Source organism: Orcinus orca, chromosome 9, assembly GCF_937001465.1.
Source record: "Orcinus orca chromosome 9, mOrcOrc1.1, whole genome shotgun sequence".
Classification (NCBI taxonomy): domain Eukaryota; kingdom Metazoa; phylum Chordata; class Mammalia; order Artiodactyla; family Delphinidae; genus Orcinus; species Orcinus orca.
The window spans coordinates 26,711,847-26,735,203 of record NC_064567.1 but is presented as its reverse complement, the minus strand read 5'-3'; the positions used below and the strand labels follow the sequence as shown (position 1 = coordinate 26,735,203).

At 38.3% G+C, this 23,357-nt stretch overlaps 1 long non-coding RNA gene across 1 annotated transcript in view; it reads right to left on the bottom strand.

Moving 5' to 3' along the window:
* LOC125965321 (uncharacterized) overlaps positions 1-23,357 on the bottom strand; it is a 327,903-nt gene that overhangs the window by 11,364 nt on the left and 293,182 nt on the right. The gene's annotated exons all lie outside the window — the stretch shown is intronic.

The window sequence follows — 23,357 nt, the reverse complement described above, 5'->3', positions numbered from 1 at the left end:
TTATTATTGCTGTGAACAACGTAACTCTACCTAATTTCTGAACTACACAAATTGAGGCGTTAAGGACTGATCTAAATCATTAGTCAAAATGAACAGTAGGTCTTCCCTGGTGGCGCAGTGGTTGAGAGTCCGTCTGCCGATGCAGGGGACACGGGTTCGTGCCCCGGTCCAGGAGGATCCCACATGCGGCGGAGCGGCTGGGCCCGTGAGCCATGGCCGCTGAGCCTGCACGTCCGGAGCCTGTGCTCCGCAACGGGAGAGGCCACAACAGTGAGAGGCCCACGTACCGCAAAAAAAAAAAAAAAAAATGAACAGTAAAATAAATACCTCCTTCTCATTTAAGAAATATGGCCACCCAAGTTGATCATATGGTATTTTTGACTGAGTAATGGTAGTCAGTGATAAAAATTCAAATCATTAGGACCTAACTAGAGGCTGCCTGTAGTCTGAAGGACAAAACCATCTGTCTGTATACTCTTGGATAGTCTTGCTTAAAATATCCATCTCATTCTTTTATAATCACACACTGTGCTGATTGGCTGGGGCCAGAGTCAACCTCAAAAGTCCAAGCTTTGCAGGTAGAAGTGATTCCAAAAGCAGAACTTACTGGAGGGTCAGGGAATAGCAGACACATTGACATTTGTTATCTTTGCTCTTGAATGTCCAAGTCCATGGAGTTAAGGCCCTTTAACCCTCTGGCCCGTGTCTACCTTCTCAGAACTATCTCTCTACTTGTGTTCAACTCCATCAAAATGCATGTTCTGTTGTCTTGCTGTCTCTCCTTCATATTTTTATGTCCAATCTGGGTGGAAAGGGAAATTAAAGAGAAGGGATTGCTTAAGGAGGTATGGAGTCCTTGTCAGCATCCCTCCCCAACATAGACAAGGCTGAAGGAGCCCCCCAAAAATCTCTTTGCTTAAGTTCCAGAGCCCTAGGCTTGACTTTCTCTCCTCTTTGCAGACTCTCTGGATCTGTTCCATACCTGGTTCTGTTTCTCTACCCAGTTGATTTCAGTTGGATCCTCCATGGCTCTACCTGTGCTGTCACCCACCTTTCCTCTTAACACATTCTAGCTATTTCTGAACCCCTCATCTGCTGCTTGACGACCATGCACCTGGCTCACTCACCACGTGTGTTCTTCTGGGGCCCTTGACTGGGTATGATGAGTTTGGGCCTGAAGCTGATAGAAACTTGCTTTGTGTGTGTGTAAATACACATTTCTTTTGTTTTTGTTTTTACGTTTTTTTATTTGTGCTTTGCCTTTTACTTACCCATTACCTAGTGTTCAATTTGTTTTTAACAGAAATGGCTTATGACCCAGTTTTATCTGATAGTGGTTTATATTCGTGAATGCACTAATGGTTGCATTCAAGAATATAACGGCTAATGGTTGCGTATGCAGCAGGAAGAAATATGTGTCAAATGTTTTAAAGATCTTCTGAAAATGTTTCTTCTAGAAAATGTCCTATGGAATCTAACGACATCATATAAACACTTGATTTGATTTCTCACCAGAATAAAACATCAGTGGTGCCTCTCCCAAACTCATAGCTTGACGATTTATTTCTCAATTAATGATATAAAGAGGCTCATGTGCTGCTTTATTACATGGTATGCTAATATGGGTCCAATGTACCCTGCATTCCATGCTCTGTTGACTTATGTGGTAGGGAGACTGCCATACTTTATTTATTTACAAGATATTCATATTTACGTATTAGCACTATGCCACCTGATTCTGTGTTCAGTGATAGTATTCAGAATCTAGTAGACAAAAATGATTCTTTTGGTATTTCATTTTTTAAATTGTGTATCAATGAATAGACGGTACTATATGCTGCTTTGTAAGCAGAAACCAGAGAAAACTGGGTCATACATCCTTTTTGCTATTGCGTTCATTCATGTAGAATATTAAATCAGATTTAGTGTTTCATATTTATTCATTTATTTTAAAAAAAATCCTTGGGATCTTGCCAAAGAAACTGAAACGAGTATCTTCCTGGCAGGGACTGGATTACAGTAAATAAAGCTTATTATGATGTCCAATCTGCCCCTGGCAAATCGTTCAGAACATTGACTCTCCAATAGTTACAATGATTTGAACTTTCCTATGCCCAGAATGCAAATTGCTCCTTCATAACAGTAGAGGGTAATATGTATAAAGCCACTTAGGAGTTCGGTGGGTGCTGACTTCAGTTTATTCTGTGAGATTATTTACTTAAATTATCTTTGAATAAGGACAATGCAAATAAGTGTTTCAACTGCCTATGACACTAAGGCCTACAAACTGCAATGTCAGTGCAATTAGTCTAACTTAAAAAAAAGTGAATCTGCCTGTATTAATCTAGTACTTGATAAGGGGTAAGGATAAACCACTTTATTTTAATAATTTACAATAAGAATTAAATTTTAGTGCTAAGAGTAAATGATACTCCAAATTGGTAAAGGCGGATATTCAGTGTAAATTCCTTACTGTTTCAGTACACCGGAGGAGACCAAAGAAGGATTAGGAAACTCGATGTCTGAGCTGCATAGTACTCACACGTGAAGTGAAAGAGTTGGACTAGTAGATGATCCTGAAGACCTAGACAGGTGTTACTCCTGTTCAAGGGCTTGCAAAGGCCTCGGGGGGTGTCTAAGGTCAGCTTCCATTCCTCCATTCTAAGGCCTGCTCAGAACCTGAGCAAAAGAAGTCTGGCTTTGAAAGCCTTAGTTCAAAAAGAGACTGCTTTTTGTTTTTCCTTTGCTTGGCCATTTGACGTGATGAACTTTGGTTTATAGCAAAGCAAGCTTATCCTTCGCTAGAGAACTTTGTGGACACATCTACTTCCATTAGTGTTTCAGTACAGCGGCATGAGTAGTTTCAAACAAATTATTAAACAAGTGAAGACAGTTTCCTAAGGGGGCTGCCGTCTGCTTCGTCTACTAGTCCTGGAGGAATTGAGCACGTGCATCATGTATTGAGTAACACCAGGGAAAACGAGTCAAGAAACTGACAATCAAAGACTCCAGACCATCGACTTCATATTCAAAGTACTGATATATATTTAAAGCTCTTTACCTTAAACCTTTACAAATAATTTAAACAGTATTGACTAAACAAAACAGAGATTTTAAAAAACTAGACAAGATATGGATTTCAGGGTTTTTTTCGAGCACAGAAAAAAAAAACAAAACCCATTCTCTTCCCTGGCTTTCCTGAGCCTTCATTAAGGCCAGAGGATAGATTTCTCATTCAATATTGTAGGTAGCCTTAGAACGCTGCCACTAAAAAGTACAGAATGAGTACAAAGCACTTTGTGAATATGGATGCTATCCAAAGGCTAAATGAAAATCTATAGCAGAAAACGACAATAAAGATTGTACTCCAAGTGGTAAACACTGTATTTTAATAATACAATTGTAACACACAAGTAAACGTATTACTTCTCTGATTTATTGATGGTCAGGTAATAGTTGCAATAGGAATGGATGATTTATGAATTCATGAAGTATTCTGCTGCTTAGTCTTTAATTCCTGAAACTAAATGCTTAAGTCATGCTTTAAGGCGTTCATTCTTGGTGTTATGTAAAAAGAACTCTTCCTTCAGGCCTGAAACTGTAAGCAGAACATCTTTGTATCATCCAAATACTTTTTTCATTATAAATTTCTACAACCAGCCAGTGATGAAGGTATAATTTGCCATTTCAGTACACAATTAAATGTGCATAATTTGTCATTTGGGTTGGAGAGATGTATGTTAATGCAAGGGAACTGCTCAGATTCTAGTCCTACCAACCGCATCTTTCTTGGAAATATGTTTTTCTACATTTGTGTTATAGGATTGTTTTATAGAGTGATCATATCTAGTACACAGTGATTATATAGTGAATTAAAGTCATTTGCTCACATGGCATATGTAAGTCACGGATCCTGTGGTATCCATTTAGTAGATGTTTACTTGGCTGTTCTAATTGTTACTAAATGAAGTCCAAGCCCCTTGTTTGAACTCTGCATGCACACACAACACGTGGCCTATGAGTGAGAGAAAACCTCTTCAGTTGCTTCTATCTCAGATGCACTGGAATTCTTTTGACATTCTACTTCAACCCCATCTTTTCTAAGTCCACTGAGGGTTTGTTACAACCTCGACTCAGATTTGCTTATTGGAGCATTGTGCTCCTTGCTGGAATGGAATCAAGTTTTAAGGGACTCCTTCTAGACGCATGCTGGGAAACTGCTAGAAAATGATGGCTAAAAGGTAGGTATAGGCTAGTGGGCTCCCCACTAAGTTAACACTCATCTTTCTGAGTAAGAAAACTTTAATCATAAATAGAAAAAATGACCCTTGTGGAAAAGAGTAAAGGTATAAATGACTCTGCTAGAAATGAAATAAAATCCTGGCTGACCACTTAATTTACTAAGTGGCCTTGTGAAAATTACTTAACATGATGTCTATACTTTGTTGTCCTAACTGGACAAAGGGCTACAACAATGGTATGTCCTTCATAAAGTTGTTTGAGGAACAATTAAGATTACCCCTGAAAAGAATTTAGTAGAGTGCCAAGCTCATAGAAACTCCTCAGGGCTGACTCACAGTAGCGGTGATGTGGTTCTTAGCACAGTGCCTGCCATGGAGTGGGTTTTTGATAATTGTGTAAATGATGCAGTGAAAAAGTAGGATGGTTGGGCTGTTATCATAATGAAAAGCTGTTTTTGTCTCCGACTGACCCTTTACAATTTACTCTCCGAGAAGAGATTTTCTCTGTCACTAGATGAAAACTGAGCAGGTCCGTGACCTTTATTTTCATTCTTAAGAAAGGTAAGAATATGTAAGCACAGAATGAATTATGGTTACTTTACGACACTAAGTATTCCGTCCAGTCATAAATCTAGTATTCTGTCTAAGATTTGCATTAATGTTTCACTCTTCCATCAGAGTTCCAATTTCAGCCCCTCTTCCTTCTCCTTCCGGGGTCTGCAGTTGGTTGACCGTGTGCCTTAGGTGGGAAAGGGAGTGTGAGACATCATCATGCAGTCTTTTTATTTTCCCTCTCTGTCATGTCAGAAAACACCAAGGATGAATCAGGGGAGGGAGGGGAGAATAGGGGGCCGGACAGCCACATTCTTGCTTGCCTGATGACTAAGCCTGACATAAACGAACTTCTTCTCTGGCTGTGGGAGATGTTTAAACCTGGCTCTTTCTCTAGTGGCCTTCCCTTTGGCAGGCCATGACTCCTTCAGCCAGTCTCTGGGGGTGTAGGGCGGATTCTGTGCATGCCTTCTCCCTGTTGGAGTCCCTGTCAACACCCTCCCAATCGCCAGGTTGTCATTTTAGAAGAGTTTGAAATGGCTCCAGGCACAAGGTTTTTCTTTCTTTGAGTCCACATCTAGTCCACAAGGAAAATCACTCATTTCTTTCCCCCCACCATCGGTGGGAGCGTAGTTAACTCCCAAATGCTTTTCTCTACGTTTCCCTGTCTGGTCCACGTGCCGGCTATATGCCAGGCATTGCAGAATCTTCCAGTTGCAAAGAACAGGTTCCAAGCTTTAAAAGCGGTTCCGTGGAAGCCTTAAGGTGAAGGGAAGGAAGAAGCACTGGCTCTCACTTTGTCTCCCTGACTCTCACAGTGCAGCCTGTTGCCCCCTTGAAGAAGGGTGGAGACCCACTCAGGGGAGCTGCTCCCTCCAGGAAATCTCTTCACAATCTCTTTCAATGCTTTCATAGTTTTTAAAGCAGATAAGGAGGGATTAAAAAACAACAGGGTGTTTTTATGTTACCTACTTTGGAATTTCTGCTATTGGTAGAATGGCTCTCTCTTATTCTAGAAATAATAATAATAACAACCATGATAATAAATGACATTTATTGAATGCTTACTATTGCCAGATGTTGTGTATACACTATCTTATTCAATCCATTAAAAAGAAAATCCTGCTATAAATTAGGTCCTAATCTCTAATTTAAAAAAAGATATTGAAGCATGGAGAGCTTTAGTTACATGTTCAAGGCCCCTTAGCTAGCTAAGGGCCTGGCATTTTAATTTAGAGGGACACACTTAACCACATTGCCAACTGCTTCTTCATGGCTATTAAATAAATCCGTGATTACATTAGTCTCACTTTCCATTATCCACTAAGATTTTACACAATTCCTGATGGAAAATAGGCTTCAAAGTTTTATTGAATGAGTGAAAAAAATGACAAAAGTCTAAAGATTCTATAAAATAGATTATAGTTGTTTTAAGGACAAAAGTTTTTTTTCCCCACAATTGAGTCTACATATGAATTTGGTGCGGGGAGGGGCACAGTTCAGGCCATTACACGTGGTACTAACTGTCACAGTCTCACGACATGGGTTGACAACTTCTTTTTATGATATCCTCCCAGATTTGTGTTGTCAACTAATTTGAGAAAATGGTGGTGGTATTTTTCAATGCAGAGTTATTACTACAAGTCAGCTTACCTGGGGGAAACACACACTCAAAATCGTTCAACCTCATTTTACAAGCAGATTTTGTTTGTTGAATCTGCACTCCTTTTAATTTTCACGTGACTAATGAAACTCCTGTAAGTAATGAGATCAGTCCTTACATATTCTGATCCTCTAGGACAGATTATTCCCCAGGAACCTGAGTGAGTTGCGCATCGTAACAGGGTCAGCAGTGAACAGAGCTCCCCTCAGCCCTGAGAAAGGAGGTGTGGAACGTGGCTCATTAGTCTGTGACTCTGCAGGTTCCTTATTGATTTAAAGAGAGATCAGAGTCTTAGCCCTTTTTGGGTTCCACTAAAGCTTACTTTTCTCTGCAGAACTCTTCTTTGATTTCTAAGTTTTTAGAATTTTCTTGGCAGGGTTTGCTAGAGCTGCTCTTAACATTCTTCTTAATAACCAGTTTTGGAATTTTCCATGATGAGTGATTTTCCACAATTCGTCTTTATAAATGTCCTGTGCTGTCTGTTTATTTAATTCTTCTCTGGGTCTCATCAAATCCACATTTCTACTTTTAAAAAAGTTACACTACAGAATTTATACTTGTTAAAGAAAGTTGATGCTTTTGAGAGTCCAGGCTCTGTCGCCAGACTTCCTGGGTTTGAAGTATGGCTCTCCTATTTATGATCAGCATGTCTTGAGTTAAATAACTGCTCTGTCTCAGCTTCCTCATCTGTAAAGTGGGGATAAAATAGGATGTTGTTAAGATTCAAGGAATTAATTTATTTAAAAAGACTTAAAATGCTGCTTGATGCAGAGAAACAGCGAAACATTATTCTTGTTATTTGTTGTTTTTATTGGGGAGTTCTGGATGTCCCTGGGCAGTTTAGGAAACTCCATGTTCCCTCCCCTCATTATTCTGAATCAGCCACCAGGGAAGCTCATGGCCAGGGTTTAGTAGGACCAAAGTTACTGCACAGGCAGACAGACTCTGGGCTCCTGACTTTGCCTTTGTCCATTCTTTCCAAGCTGGGAACATGACTTAAGGAATGTAAGATCAGCTTTCAGATCCCCACCTCCTGAACCCACTGTCCTGACCACTAGCTGGTAGTAAAGATACTATACTCATGGATATAGTTTTCTCTTCATGTTTGTGAATGTGGGCTTCTTTGCGTCACACTGGGAAACCATTATTTTAGCTAATGTCTCTTCTTCTTCTTTGGTTCTTTCTGCCACAGTTCATCTCCCACCAGGAGATCCCTGAGTGTCTTACTGCCCAGGCTTCTTCATGTCCTTGAGGTGATCAGAACCATCCTGGGGGGAATCCTCCCTGGGCTGGTCTTCTCAAAGGGCATCAGAAATTATAGTAAGCTGACATGATGGTGAGATGATAAACCAAAAGCAGGAAAAAAAACGGGAAGGCTGGGAAGGTAAGTCAATATGCCTAGGAGATGCTGGCATCAGAGCTGGAGATTTGGAAAGCACCTACTGGACAGCACAGACTTTGGGAAAGTCAGGATGATGTGAGCCATTGGGCAGGTTTCTCAACTCTGCTAAACTTGAGTTTCCTGACATGTGAAATGAAGTCAATTACACTTCCTACTTTATAGGTTTATTGCTGCAAAGATTTATTAAGTTTCTCTCTCTCTCTATCCTTTTTTTCTTTCACCTATCATCTCTCTCTCTCCTTCTATCATGTCTCTAGACATAACTTCATCTGGGGCCTAGCACTGTATAAGTCTTCAATAAATAGACTGAAGAAAGAAAGAAAGAAAGAAAGAGAGAGAAAGGAAGGAAGGAAGGAAGAAAAGAAAAGGAAGAAAGAAAGAAGAAGGAAGGAAGAAAAGAGAAAGAAAGAAAGAAAAAAAGAAAAAGAAAGAAAGAAAGAAGGAAAGAGAGAGAGAGAGGGAGGGAGGGAGGGAGGGAGGAAGGAGAACATATCTCTACTCAAAGCATCTAGGCTGACCTATCTCTGCTTTCTCTTTACTTGCACTAAGCAGTAGCCACCAGACTTTGGTGCCTAGACCAAAGCAACAAGTTTGGAGAGGTGCATACTGCCCCCTTCTAGTTGAGGAGCAGGTATAGGCTGAGAGGAGGAAGCAAATGGAGTAGAACAGATTGATGGTGAAAATGTGAAGTAATCTGTGTTCATGGGAGAGGATTAGATATGACCTACAGGATTCAACTTCCCAAGAAAACAGGAATGTTACAAAGAACCTTTGGGATATTATGCTGCTATTCAGATTCAAATTCAACCAAGAGAGTTATACTCTACAAAGTATTTGATACACTATCAGGGTCTGATACATTTGCCTTGGTTATATATCATGTGTAATCTGATAAAAAAAAAGCTTAAGATGGGGCACACTTCAAGGCAGACATTTTCTCGTGGCATCACGTGCTGTTGCCCTTACTGCGTACTTAACCTGCTTTCTTGCCTGTATAACCATCCCTACTTTGTAACTTTCCAGACACTGTAGCCTGTGAGCATTTTAACAGTTCTAGCCTCCTCCTACCCCAATTATATCTCCTCTGCTGTTGATCAGTATGTATTCAGTGTCCCTGTCTCCCAGTAGTACCTGATCCTGTTATCAATGCTAATATCAGGGCTTCCCTAAATTTTTTTTTTTTTTTTAAAACTCAATTTTATTTATTTATTTATTTTTGGCTGCGTTGGGTCTTCGTTGCTGCGCACAGGATTTCTCTACTTGCGGCGAGCGGGGGCTACTCTTCGTTGCGGTGTGTGGGCTGCTCATTGCAGTGGCTTCTCTTGTTGTGGAGCACGGGCTCTAGGCGCGCGGGCTTCAGTAGTTGTGGCTCACGGGCTCAGTAGTTATGGCTCACGGGCTCTAGAGCACAGGCTCAGTAGCTGTGGTGCACGGGCTTAGTTGCCCGCGGCATATGGGGTCTTCCCGGACCAAGGATCGAACCCGTGTCGCCTGCATCAGGGCTTCCCTAATTTTTTATTTGAGAGGAATCAGGAAAAACATTGACATTAGTTCAAACTGATTACAGAAACTGGTCAGTCGTGAAGTATTTCCAGGAGCTCCAGTCTGATCTTTGAGCAAAGGATCCTGATAAATTAGTGAAAACTGACAAGAGAGGATGGAAATGGTTTCAGAAATTCAAGAAAAATAATCGCTTAGATAGTGTGTTTTCCATCATGCAGAGACTGCTTCCGTTTACTTTATTATATATTGTTGGCTTTTCCCTATTATTTCCCCAGCTGTCTTGTGCTGGGGCAACACCTCCTTTCAAAAAAGTTAAGAAACTCATTCTCGGGTATACATTCAATTATCTACTGAGTTGCCTAATTTGTGTAGGGCCATCATCCAGTAGGTTAGTGAAGGCTGTTTCCTGCCCCCTATGACAGGAGTTCATAAATTTAGTGGAAATTTGGTGAATTTCTCTTTCAAATGGATGAAACTGATTAGGTATCAAAGTCATATAAAAGTATTAAATAGAACTTCAGGCTATATTAAGCAGGCGGAGTATATCATGGAGGTGAGAGAATCATCCTGAAGACCCTGGAGTCAGTGGACCTGAGAGCTGGGTGATTCCAAATGGGCAGTTATGGCTCCTGGCAGTCATGGCTTCTCTGGACAGTCAATTCCATGATAATAGGTGCCCTATCTGTGTTGTTCCTCGCCATATCCTGGGGCCTATTTTAGCAACACCATACATTTTTATTGTTGTCTCAGGGAGTCAAAGAATTTAAAGGCTGGTCTTGCAAAGGAAAGCAGAGGAACGAGAAAATATAACTCCCATTAAGGTGAGCTGAGAAATTAAGTACACATTCAAATATCTAGTGACCATGGGAGTTTGTTATTATCAAGCATTCAACATAAATGTATCACAAACTTTTCCTTTTTGTTATATGAAAAGAGCACAATGACAGTCGTATAGTAACTTCCCCTTTCCATCTTTTTCTCGAAAGGATTTGAAACAGACAATCTTATGAAAGGAATATCATAGAGGAAGAGTGGGTCTCAGAAATTGCCTTGGGCTATTGCTGCCTTTTCAAAAACTTCCAAGACTCACAGAAATCTTTAATGGTTTTTCCCATGGTCTCACACACCCTAGGGCAACGGATAAAGTTAAGGGCATCAAATGTCAGACACTCCAGTTCCAGAGTGGCATCTAATCTCCCTTTGTCACTGTTTTATTTATCCTGTTTATATTGACTCTATTCCATGGCGCTGAGCAAAAGGAATCCGTCTCCTAGACGATGCTCTTGATTTGATCCTTAAGCTCATATGTAAACAGCCACATTTTATGGTCCAATAATTGTATACACAGTTTTATTTGTTAAGTTATTCATATGGATATCTATATCAAAAAGTTCTTCCCTGACCATGTGATCTAAAGCAATTCTCCATTCCATCCCACCTCAGTACTTGCTTTCCCTTATCCTGCTTTATTTTTCTTCTCACTAAGTTTATCACCACCTGACATTCAGATATAAACATTTCCAAAATCCAAAAAGCTGACACAAGATCACGAGCACAGTATCAAAGAACTTTCCTATTCCCTTGCCTCTGTGCTCACCCCAAACTCCAACTCTAAAGAACTAGACATTTTAGTGCACAGTACGGGGATGAAGAATAGAAGCTAAGATGGGAAGTTAGCGAATTTGATTAATCCCACCCGTCCTTACTCCCACTTACCCTATCTAGAGTTAACAGCAAGCCTAGCATTTTATAATTACATGGTCCTGGGCATTTTAATTACTCAGTGAATCTCCATTTTGTGGTGTAAAGTAACTGGATATAGTTTGCTACCCAACAATGAAGAGAAAACTCTGGGGACCAGTTTTCATCTAGAAAGGTAAGAGAAGAAATGATTCTATAATCAATATCTTTATTCTCTTTCCAAGTAACACAAGGGCTTTAGAAGATTGAATTCCCCATGGATGAATTTTCTTTTAAATGTTGTATTATCACATTACCTGCTCCCTTGTTACTAGATGTATTTATGTGACTAATTCTGGCCAATGGGCTGTCAGTGGAAGTGATGACATGTATGTATATGTATATATGTATACACATATATATGTATAAAAGAGCAAATAAGGTCCTCAAGTGCTCTCTTCCCCAACCACAGAGTTGTGAGAGGCTACATCTTTCAGGTATACGGATATGTGAGGGGGACTCCATTAGCCTGGGTCCCCCAGTGATAAGGTGGAGCAGATTCTCCTAGTGACTGTTGTGGGTTATGTAGTTTGAGTGAGAAACAAACTTTGCTATGATAAGACACTGAAATTTGGGGGTTAATGTGCTATCATAATGTAACCTAGCCTTCTCTAAATAATAAATCCACAAATTCATCATTTTTTCTCATTTATTTATTTGAAGTATAATTGGCCCACAAATTCATCATTTTTTGATGTTCTTCATTCTCTCTTGCACCTCAGACTTTCTATCCAGGGTTACTTTCCTTTTCCTTGAAGTACATCTGTTAACTCCTTTGAGGTATGTTTAGTGGTGGAAACGTCTTAGTTTTTAATTGTCTGAAAATATCTTTAGATCTTCCTTGTGCTTGAAGGATATTTTTGCTGAATCCATAAGTCTAGGTTGGCAATTATTTTCTCCCAGCACATTGAAGATATAATCTCCCTATTTCCTGGCTTTCCTTCTTGTTGATGCGAAGTGATCTGCTCTCTGTCACTCCCTTAAAGTTAATTTTTATTTTCTCTCTAGTTGCTTTCTTTACTTTTCTTTTGGTTGCTATTTAGTTTTCTTTGGTTTTCTTCAGCCTCACTTTAATATTTACGAAGTAGTATTTCTTTTCATTTGTTCTACTTTAAATTCTTCAGTTGGAATCTTTCATTATTTCTGAAACATTAACATCATTCCTTCAGTCATTTTCTCTGTCATCATCTCCTCAAATATTTTCTCTACCTCATTTTTCTGTCTTCCCTTTCTGGAACTCCAATTAAATGTGTATTTGGTAATTTCTCACTTCACTGATTGATTGATTCTAATCTATGAATGTTAATGGAGCATCAAGTATTTGTGTTAAACTCACGTTTTTAATTTTACTTATCACGGGTTTCATTTCTTGAAGACATATTTGGTTTCTTTTCAAATATCTTTGGTCATTTCTTTATAGTTTATAGCTCATTGCACTTACTTTCAAATTTATTTTTAATTTCTTTTTTGAATTGAGGTAGAGTTAATTTATAATATTAGTTTCAGGTGTACAACATAGTGATTCAAAGTTTTTATAGATTATATCCATTTAAAGTTATTATAAAATGTTGGCTGTATTCCCTGTGCTGTACAGTAGATCCTAGCGGTTACCAGTGGGGAGAGGGAAGGGGGTAAGGGCAGGATAGGGGTAAAGGATTAAGAGGCACAAACTATTATGTATAAAATAAATAAGCTACAAGTTTATTTTTAATTTCTTTAAACATATCAACAGCAGTTTTATAGTCTTTTTGCTAATAACAGTATTTGAAGTCATGCTTGTCTGTTTTTGTTGTCTCTTTCTAAAGTTAGTTTATTTCCTCGAATGTTGATACATTTTGAAGGTGAGTACATATTTGGTTGATCTTTACATGCAGAAAATCTATTTGACTGGATTGAGGGTACTTACATCCTGACGGTACTTGTGTTTGCTTTTGCTGAAGCCGGGGGACACTTCTCCAGTCCCTGAACCATCACTGGTTCAATCCCAGAATTTTAGGTTTAGTGTTTTCAACTAATCAAAACCCATATCAGCGATTGCCTTCAGGGCAACCCCACTCTTCACATGTTCTCAAAGCTTACGCCTCTGGTTTCAGTTCACAGGTTGTATTTGTTTGATTGACACTTAGGTGGTTTCCCTTGCTTCTTGTGAAAAATAGAAATTATGTTTTCTCCAGAATCCAGCTGTTTTATACTAAGAGCCTTTTCAAAAGTATCTGCTTTTCCATATTGTTTGAAAAAGTACTTCTAGTAATTTTGTGATTAAAAAAATGATTTGATTATATACCTTTGATCCATCTGTAATATATGCACTTGTAAAGTTATACTTCTATAATGGTGCAGTTTTCCATCCTTCTCATCTGTCTGTATGTTACTAACATTTCACACTTCTCCCTATATGAGCATGTGCCACTTGTAAATGTGTTAGATACATGGATTCTAGAGAGTTACTATGCATATTTTTTTGTGGTTTCCTAAACAGTAGCTTGTATTGTACACATGTATTCATTTGTAACCCACTCCTCCGTGACTGTCCTAGCAGTAATGAGATTTGAAATCTAAACCGACTAGAGCCTTTTTAACGAAACATTGTGATTGCTGTCAACGAAACTCTTCTAAACTACATAAAGACTTATCATTATGTGCATTAATGTATTTTTAAATCCTGAAAATGTTCCAGAATTCCAAGGAGTATCTATGATATCTCATTTATACCTGACAAATTGAGAGATTTCTGAAGCCTAATAAATGTCAAAGCTGAGGTTTGACACACATGGTATCAGATTTGTGGTAATATATAAGGCTATTTTTGGAGTTCAATCTGGTGCCTAAGTAGGCATGCACAGAACATTACTTTGGGCATATTTTCTAACTGCTTCTTATTTTTCTGCACTGTTAAGATTGCTGGGTGGCATTTTCCCATTCTACCTCATATTTGAGGGATGATGTTTACATTTTTTTTTTAAGGAGCACTTTAAAAAACTGTTTGAAATTCAACATGTCAGGTTCGTTGGAATTTGCTGGACAGATGTGTACTGCACTGTTGCTAGATACAGCCTGCCAGATGTCCTTGGTCTCTACTCATCGTTTTCTCTTTCTGTTCCTTTCCTATCTCCCCTGGCTTGGCCCACTGACTTCTCTCCCCACACACTCAACCCAGCTCCCTGGCCAATCCTAACTTGAGGCATTAATATTGAATGTCCTCTTTCTGCAGTGATTCAGGAGACAGTTCTCAGTGCTGACCCCTGTCCTCCAAAATGGTGCATTCGGTCATCGTTTTTACCAGCTTAGCTATTGCATGGTGTCCCAATGATGCAAACTCAGAGCCTACTTTTTTCTCCAGGTAGCAGCCTGGGCTTCTCTTCTTGGACCCCGCAGGATTGCTTGTAAACACTGATGGGTCAGTGTTTGCTTGGCAAAGCCTTTAGTTTCGCCATCTAAGAAATTTGAAAGCGTACGTTTCTATTAGATTAATGTATTTATCTCACGGTTTCCAAATCATGCTTCACTAATAAGAGAAGCTTCCCAGAATACCTCCAAGGACTGGTCCCTCCTTCTTGGGGATGGATTTCTGTAATGCTGGTACTGTCTGGTTTTCTGAGCATTGTTCAGCACTATTCCTGTTGCCAAGCTCCTATCTCCTGTCCAGGGTACCTATGTTATTTACCTTTGATCCATCATGCCAACTCTTTACTGGACTTGAGACCAGAGTTTGCTGAACACCTTAGGCACTGGCTCTTTGTCATTTTAGTAGGTGGATCAATTACCAGGCTCTAGTCCTTCCCTCTAACCACTTTATCTTTTTGCTCTACATCTTTGAGTAATATAACGTATGACTTATCTTTGGGCCTCACTAAACACTAGTTCAAAAATTCATAAAACGTGAATTTCTGAGAACTCAGAACTAAAAAGTTAGGGATTTTTTACTTGCCTAAGTATAATATCATATATTAATTCTGTTTTGTTATATTAAGTCCTTTCGTTCCTTTCTTCTTGAAAAATTTATTATTTGTTACATAAAGGGGAATTCAGATATCATTTTGTAGAGCACTTTCAATTTACAGATAAGGAAATGTAGACTTGTCATGTTAAAGTGATTTGCCCAAGATTAAATAAGAGAAAAGCTAGGTTTTGTTATGTCTTACCCGAGAGAAGTTTAGAGAAATTAAGTTGTATATACTTTAGACTTTATTTATCAATGAGTAGCAGCCTCTTTATTTCAATGCTCAGCAAATTGGTATCTGAAGGATTACAATAGCATTTAAATTTCAAAGAGTAGACTGTTGAGTTAAAGCAATGCTAGAAACAAGCTTTAGAGAAATTTTCAATTTTATAGAATCAACTGTATCAAAACCCAAGAGAATCCATCAGCTTTTAGACTCACATACTAGCAGTGACTAAGACAATGTCAGTAGGGGGCAGCCAGCTACTAAAATTTAGAAACATACCTCGTATTGGCTTTTCTATTCATCTTGAAGTTTCCAAATCAGATTTTATAAAATACTTACGACACAGTAGCAATAATTTTTGAGTAATAATAGTAAGAATTTATTCTGTTTCTACGCCAACTAATGCAATACTAACTGGAGTGCTGAAAATCAATTCTGACACTAATCACCCAGAGTTAGTATTAGACTCCACAGGTTTAATTAGGGGCAGGGTACCCAGGAAGACCACTCAGATGCAAGCCACAAAGTTCAGGGGGATCCTCAGGCCACCACTCACATTTCTTTTTTTTTAATTATTTATTTTATTTTATTTTTATTATTTTAAAAAATATTTATTTATTTATTTTTGGCTGCATCGGGTCTTAGTTCAGCACATGGGATCTTTCGTTGAGGCGCATGGGCTTCTCTTCAGCTATGGTGCGCAGATTCAGTAGTTGCGGCACGTGGGCTTAGTTGCCCCATGGCATGTGGAATCTTAGTTCCCTGACCAGGATTGAACCCGAGTCCCCTGCATTGGAAGGTGGATTCTTAACCACTGGACCACCAGGGAAGTCCCCACCACTCACATTTCTGATTGTCTGGATCTAAAGGTAGGGGTTCCCACAACTCTTTAAGTTTTGGTAACTCACTAGAATAACTCACAGAACTCAGGAAAGTGCTGTACTTGTGATTACCGTTTTATTACAAAGGTTACAAATCGGGAGGACCAGCCAAACGAAGAGATGCATAGCACAAGGTCTGCGAGATAATGTAGGTCTTCTCTGTCCCTCCTTATGGAATCAGGGCATGTTCTTCTGGCAATCAATGTGTTTACCACTGAACTTTGGTGTCCGCAGTTTTCTGGGAGTCAGGCTGGCATCACATGGCTCGCAGCTCCAACCTTTTAATCTGATTGGTGAGTGGTCTTTCCAGGACCAGCTCCCATTCTGAAGCTCTCTAGGGAGCACCACGAGTCATCTCATTAGCATAACAAAGATATTCCTGAAACTCAGATATCCCAAGGATTTAGAGTCTCCCTTTCAGGAACCAGGAACAAGGGTCACTCAAATTCTTTATTTTACAACAGAATCACATACATGTATATACACCCAATTTTGCCAAAGAACATTAGTGTTTAATAGTAATCTCCCAATTATCATCATCTGTTGCTGTTTGTTACTAAAGGACTAAAGAATCATATGTCAGTGATACATTATATAGACTTTTCTTTTTTCTTGAAAGACTGTACAGAGAGAAAAACTCAAGAAAAACGTTTTGCTATTTAGACAATGTAGAAACACTTCATTCCTGGTTAAATATTTTCAAAGTTTGTAAATTATAAGGGAGTATATTCTAAAGTCTAGGTTTATATTCAGCTCATAATGGACATTGCGGAAAAGTGAGCACATTCTAGATAAACCAACGCAGAATACAGGAGGAAAACTGCTGAGTGAATGAGGAAGGTGGTGGTCCTAATTAGGCATAGGGAAACCAGATTCGTGTCGATTTGGCGCTGTTTCTAGCTAGCTATGTTACCTTGAAGATCTGGTTGCTTTCAATCTCTCCCTCCCATATTCAATATGTAGACAATATATGTAATGATTTTTATTATGGTTAAAATACATTTCCTCATTTAAAAAATATGTCTTTTATCAGAAATGGCCAAGCCCACAGTATTGAAGTGGGACTAAAAGGCCATTACCACACAGGGTGCTGACACCTAGAGCTGACAATGGGGTTGCAGACTTCAGTGCCTCTGGGAAAAGTGGACTGGAGGTATCCTATGAGGGTAGGAGATTGGAGACGATATTTCTGCATCCATAAATGAAAGCTGTAAAACCTTTCTCCTGTCTAAGTTTGCATCTGGATACAACAGTTGCATGGATGGGGAAGGGAGAAAGCAAAGAATATTAAATGATAGGAAACTAGACAAATACTAGGTATTGGCTTCAGTTGTGAAAATTGTGAAATCCTTGAAGATATGTAACACATGCTACTGATTTGTGGACCCCTAGGGGTTGAGTTGAGGCTACTTAAATAGTAACTAAGAGGAAAGGAGAAATGAGAGAGAGAAAGAAAAATAAATCCATGGAAAAAAGACATACCAACCAAACTTACAAAGCACCTGATGAAATCCAACCCCATGATATGAGTTGTCCCTTGCTGCAGACAAACACATGAACATGAAAACAACAACAAACAAAAATTCACTCATAAAAATATAGAAGTAATTAAATTATCTAGAAAGTACTTTAAATAAATATGTTTAAAAACCTTGAAGCAATATCTATAAAACAAAAACAATAGCTGTAAAACCATGAGCCAGTTAAATTAATTGTAAGAGAAAAAAGTAATTAAAATGGGAACTGCAATAAACATTATACTTGAGTCAGTGGAAGAGAAAAATTCTAATAGAGAATTTTGAAAATTACCTAGAATATCATTTAAAAAGATAAATAAAAATATAAAGTGAGGTTCAGAGAAATAGAACATAAATTTAGATGCTCAAGGAAAATCTAAGAAAGAGAGCCCAACAATTTACAAAATTGGAAAATGATAAAAATCCTTATACTGAAAGAGCACCTTAAATGCCACGTGTAATAAATAAACAAAAGATGACTCAGATTGGATAGACTGGATTCGTGTTGAGTCCAGAGTCCAGCTAAATTGTTAAAACAATCATGAAAGAAACATATGTTTGGACATTTAAAGACTAAAATATATTATTTTTGCCACAAAATGTCATTGAAATTGCCCTAAAGGCTGTATTTTAGCAAGAGGAAAAATTAAACCCAGAAGAAAAAAGTGTGATGCAAGAAAAAATGTTTAGCAAAGATTTATATGGGAAAATAAAAATAAGTGACGTCTGCAATCGTAAACTTTTTGGCGTATTTAAAAATAAAGAACTGGTGGTCCAGTGGCTAAGACTCCAAGCTCCCAATGCAGGGCGCCCAGGTTCAATCCCTGGTCAGAGAACTAGATCTCGCATGCTGCAACTACAGATCCTGCATGCTGCAACTAAAAGATTCCGCATGCTGCAACTTAAAGATCCCGAGTGCCCCAACTAAGACCCAGTACAGCCAAATAAATAAATAAATAAATATTTTTTAAAAAGAACTAACATTCTAGCATTCTAGACAGTGATCAGGTGACATGTGGAATGGATAGCTCATGCTTGCTATGTCTTACCTGAGAGAGGGATAGAGAGACTGATTAAGTTTTAGACTTTATTAATACATAAAAAGTCAAGTAGGAGTATTTAGAGTTTAAGGGAAATCCCAGAAAAGATAAAAATAGAAAATTTCAATCCCACAGCAGGCAGGAAAGAAGAAAACAAGCCAAGATGTAATAGGAAATATAAACTAAGATGGTTGAAACTAGTCCAATTATATCAGTAATTACAGTAAATATAAACTGATTAAATTAATCTATTACAGGGATACTCTGGAAAGAAACAATGATGAGCTATTTTTAATTGGTGCACCCAAAATAAAGTGACATGGAAGATAAAAAGAAGAGAATGGAAAATAATCTCTACCACCACCTCTACTCCCCTCTTGCCACTTTTCACAGTTATAAATAACATTTATGGAGCACTTTCTGTGTTCTAAAGATTATTCTAGGACCTTTATATGTTTTATCTGATTCATTCTCATTGCAAGCTTAAAGTACAAAGAAAGGTAATGTAATGCTATTAATATGAGATAGAGTTTATGAAGATAGTATTTTCTCACTTGCCCATTTTAACCCTATTCAAGCTATGCTAATGATAGATACCAAAGGGATTTTTCTGAGATGCAAATCTGACCATGTCAGTTATTTTCTTCAAGGCTTTCTTCAATGACTTTCATTTTCTACATGATGATAATAAAGGCAATTAAACTTTCAGAACGCTAGCTACATTTTAGGAACTCTCTGACTACATGTGTATGTAGCTCATTTAATCCTTACACAACATCATGAAGTGGAAACTATTATAGTCTCATTCTGCAGATGCTAAAATGAGGCGTGGAGGCCTAATTTGTCCAAACTTATACAGCCATTAAGTGGCAGAGCTGTAATTTGAACCCAGGAGTACCTGACTGGAGAGGTCACGCTTCTAATACTGCATTATACCATCTATCTTAACAAATGCTTTGACTTCTAAAATTTTATTTTCAACCCCCTGCATATGCTGTCACTGCATTTCTTCTTAATCTCTAACACACACTGAAATCTATCCACAATAAACCATTAAACTTAACTATTTCTGAAATTTCAGGCCTTAGTACATTTACCAGTGCCATTTTCTTAGGCTGAAATATTCTTCCCTTTTGGTCTGCTTTTGAACATCCTTTAAGATTCAGCTCAGGTATCACCTTCTCTGGAAGCCTTTCCTGGTACTACAGGTAAGGATCAAATTATTTAATAACAGGTAGGGTGAGGTACCAACTCATCAGAATGAATGCTTTGCCTAATGAGAAGCAATGCTGGCCACAATTGGCATGACTCGATGATGCTCATGGGCTGAATATTGGACCAGCCTGGTACACTCTATCCCACTTCAGTCAGCTGTGCCCTCTATCACGTCATACAGAGGTGTTATAATGGTGCCAGGTGTAACTCTTCCCCTGGAGGTTGTAAACTCCTTCAGGACAAGAACATTGTCTGATTCATACGCACATTGCCAGGGACAACCACAGTACTTGGCACATACTTGGTGCTCAATAAATATTTGTTGATGGTACAGAAGAAGAAATGAAATCACTTAGTCCTTCTGGGATCTCAATTAGTTGGCGCATTAAGAAATGTAGAATAACTGAACTCTAAATTCTTTCCTGGAAAATATCCATAAACTAAATACATGTTATTAATTGTGTCACCTGACATAGTAATTAAATGGTTTCAGTACGATAGCAATTCAAAAAGAGTGCTCTCTAATTAGACATGCTGAAATATTTAATATTTTCAGCAGACCCATTTAAACTTTATTAAGTCTACATTAAAGACCCTGTAAGAGGCATATACTAAACCTTTCATCAGCTCATAATGTCTTATGACTTGAAAGAAAAAGGTAGTAAAAAAACACCCAGAAAAATATTTAGTTGACATTTCATAGAATGAACTTACTTTACTTAGGAAACTTTGAAATATTGTTGGCTAATGAAGGTATCAAGGAGAATGGAACAGGGAGTGCTTATAATCGAGCTATTCGGATCCATGGTATATCGAATAAATGGTAAGGGGACAGGAAAACTGCCTCCTCCTTTTCTTTTTTGAGATTCATCTATTTGTTAGCTTAATGAGAGTATCTTCTAAACATTTGGGTTCCAGGAACGTCAAGAGTCAGAATTTAAGAAGGGAAGACAAGGTTTAAGAAGAGAAAGTGAATAGGATGGGGAGTAGGGAAGGGCTGGGTTAAAAAGGAGAATGAATGTGACTGTGTTTGGATCTAAAAAATAAGGAAGGACTTTTAAAGTTAATTCTTATTTAAAAAATGGAGAAGAGGGGCTTCCCTGGTGGCGCAGTGGTTAAGAATCCTCCTGCCAATGCAGGGGACACGGGTTGGAGCCCTGGTCTGGGAAGATCCCACATGCCACGGTGCAGCTAAGCCCGTGAGCCACAACTACTGAAGCCCGCGCGCCTAGAGCCCGTGCTCCGCAACAAGAGAAGCCACCGCAGTGAGAAGCCCGCGCACCACAACAGAGAGTAGCCCCTGCTCGACACAACTAGAGAAAGCCCGCGTGCAGCAACAAAGATGCAACTCAGCCAAAAATAAGTAAATAAATTAATTAATTAAAAAAAATGGAGAAGAGATGCTTCTACCACGGCATAAGAGTGACATGAGAGGGCAAGAGGTGAAAAGAAAAGCATAGCCTTCACAGTGGGAATATTCTGGCTCACAAATTTATACAATTAAGAATCTGGCTTATTTCACATAAATGAGCTGTTAAATATGCATGTGGATCAAGTATTGTATATATTAAAATATGAAGAGTTGGGGCCAGGAAATACCTTCCTATTGTACTGGAGAAAAAAAAAATCTTTTTTCTCTACCCATCTTATGTCGTCCAGCTGGGGCCTTGTAAATCAGGCCGGCGAAAGAGACTGATGAGAGAAAAGGAAACAGAAGCTTATTAACGTGTGCATTGCACATATACATGGAAGCACCCAGTGATGAGTAACCCAAAGGGGTGCTTAGAATTTAGGTTTATATACTTAGGCTAAACAAAGGAAAAGAGATTCGGGGCTCCAGAGCAGGGGAGGCAAGTTATGGGAAGGTCATCAGGAAAAGTATGGTTAACAAGGGTTGTTTAGTAAAGTTTGTTATGCAGATTTAAGTGCTTTTTTTTTTTCTTTTTACATCTTTATTGGGGTATAATTGCTTTACAATGGTGTGTTAGTTTCTGTGTTAGTGTTCTGGTTCAAAGTGAATCAACTATATGTATACATATATGGAATCTAAAAAAAAAAAAAAAGTGGTTCTCTTGAAACTAGGGGCAGGATAAGGGCTAGTTTTTAATGGCCTTTAGCTCAAAATCATCCATATGCCAGAGGCATATTTCAAGGTGGCGTATTCTGGTACTCTTTACTATGCACCTTTATCTGATTGAAAATGGAATGAGACGAAATCCCTTAAGATTTACCACTACCCACATTATATTCTTTTTGTCACCTTACACAAAAGAAGGTAATTTCCAAACCCTGAAAATAAACTGAAACAAAATGGGGGATCATTATCATTTAGCTTTTGCACAGGAGTCTGATTTTACAAAATTAAATTTTTCGGCCCATGACATTTTTGGCTTTGCATACTTTATAATCATTACTTTTAAAATTCTCTTTTAAGTACCAAATTATTAATCTAACTCTTAATTTCCAGAACCAAAATTTAGTTGCCAAATTGCTTTTGGCAATTAAAGGTTAAATTAAAAATTTGATTCTTAGATTGTGTTGAACCTCAATTTGATAATTACACTATTATGTTGACCCTATTAGAGTACTAGTGGGTTTCTAAAAGAATTATTAGCTAGTAGATGTTTGATACATTCCATTGGCCCAATGTTCTACTTTGAAAAAAATCTAATTTAAATTGACAGATTTTCTTCTCTTCTAGTTCATGGCATTTTACATTTAGAATAAAATAGAATTAAGGTTTGGAATTTGAGTATCTAGTTCCCAGAATTGTACACCTTTCAGTGCCGGACAGTGAAGAAGAGAAACTGTGTGAATCATTTATCCTTTTTCCCCATGCCATAGTTTGTTCCCTGCCACATTAATATTTTCAACATATTTACATAACATATTAATTCACTTAAGTCGAGAACAATAGAGATCGTTGAGTCATTTATGTTGATTTATAACCTGAAAAGTCCCCAGATCTGAGGTGTGGATTATTTCCGTTTGGCAAAGTCACCATTTTGTTTAGTTGAGATGTTTAAAGGACATAACTAGTATGTTGAATCAGAATATTATTTAGATGGTATCTAGCAAATGCTGTAGATGATCTTTTTTTTAAATTCTTAGCATATAAATGCTACTTTAAGAAAAATCAAAATCTAGACAAATTGATAGTAAGTTTCAGCGCTGATTAATCAGATGGACCGCATCTCCATTATGTGAATTGGTGGCCAGACTGTCTCAGAGCTCTGAACTGAAACCCTCCAATCTTCATATTCGGTTCCACTGAAAACTATCATGACAGCATTGTTCAACTTATGTTGAGCTGTGTCATGAATTCTAAGAATGGGCATTGGTTGTAGCTCTCTTTGTGGTGCTTCTAGGTGTGAGGCACTGATATCCTTGTCACTGTCAACAATGGAAGGGTAGAAGCCCTCTGCTTCCTTGGTGCT